Raw genomic sequence first — 1157 nt, forward strand, 5'->3', positions numbered from 1 at the left:
AAATCTGCTGCAGAGTGGGGGTGCATCCCCTGGGGCCTGGAAACAGAGAGATGATCTGTATCTGGTCAGATGTATACAATGGCATCACACATACTTGTCTCATTTATATATATTAGGTGCATTTAATGCTATTGTTTAGTTGTTATTTCAGCAGGGCATATGTCATTGTCTACTTTAATTGGCCTAGAGAGAAAGCTTTTTGTGTTGTCTTGTTCTATAATGCTTTCCCAATGAACTAACTGGGCAGAGCAGATACTTAAGTAGCAATTGAATTGAGTGAACTGAATCATTCAGGGGTTTCAATGCAATTTCAGCCCAAACTATCTCCTGCAGCTTTGTTGTTGGAAAATATAGGTTAAAGGTGACTTTATTTGTTATTTTCCATAAGACCTAAAAACACTCTTAATTTCATACTTTTGGGAGAAAGCAAAAGGGATTGTCCTGTCCTGCTGCTTTATCAGGGATTATTGTGTGCCTGGCTACAAAGAGAACAATTTATAGCACCAGATATATTTATATTAATTATCACACATGGTTTCATACACACGAATCAACAGATATGATATATTGGTACATTTTTTCAGCCAAGGCCAGAAAATGATTGTACCAAATCAAGTGGACTTGACTCAATGAGCATTTGCCTGGTACTGTTGATGAGTCAGATGCTGTCTCATATATAAATATGATAGGCCTGCCCCTGATGGTTCAAAATCCAGTGGGTTAAGCAGGCATGCAATTATCTATAGTATAAATCATATAGCGATAACACATGAAATCATAATAAAAAATAAATGTAAAGTAAATACTTTCCTTTGAGTTTTTCCTAAATATGCAAGTAGTGTGCTAAGAATTTTGTATACATGACCACAGCTAATCTTTACACAAGGAGCACTGGTAGCACAGTGGTTAAGCACTCACCTGCTAATGAAAAGATTGGTGGTTTGAACTCAGCAGAAGGAAAGATGTAGAATTCTGCTTTGTAAAGATTTCAGCCTAGGTAATTCTATGGGGCAGTTCTGCACTGCTCTATATAAGGTCTCTATGAGACAGAATCAAGTCAATGGCAACTGGTTTAATCTTTACATAAACCCTAACATATAGCTATTCTTATGACCATTTTATAGATGAGAAATATGAGGCTCTCAGATATATATATA

This window comes from Orycteropus afer, unplaced genomic scaffold (assembly GCF_000298275.1).
Source record: "Orycteropus afer afer isolate SDZICR_OR568_19922 unplaced genomic scaffold, OryAfe1.0 scaffold00216, whole genome shotgun sequence".
In the NCBI taxonomy this organism is placed as follows: domain Eukaryota; kingdom Metazoa; phylum Chordata; class Mammalia; order Tubulidentata; family Orycteropodidae; genus Orycteropus; species Orycteropus afer.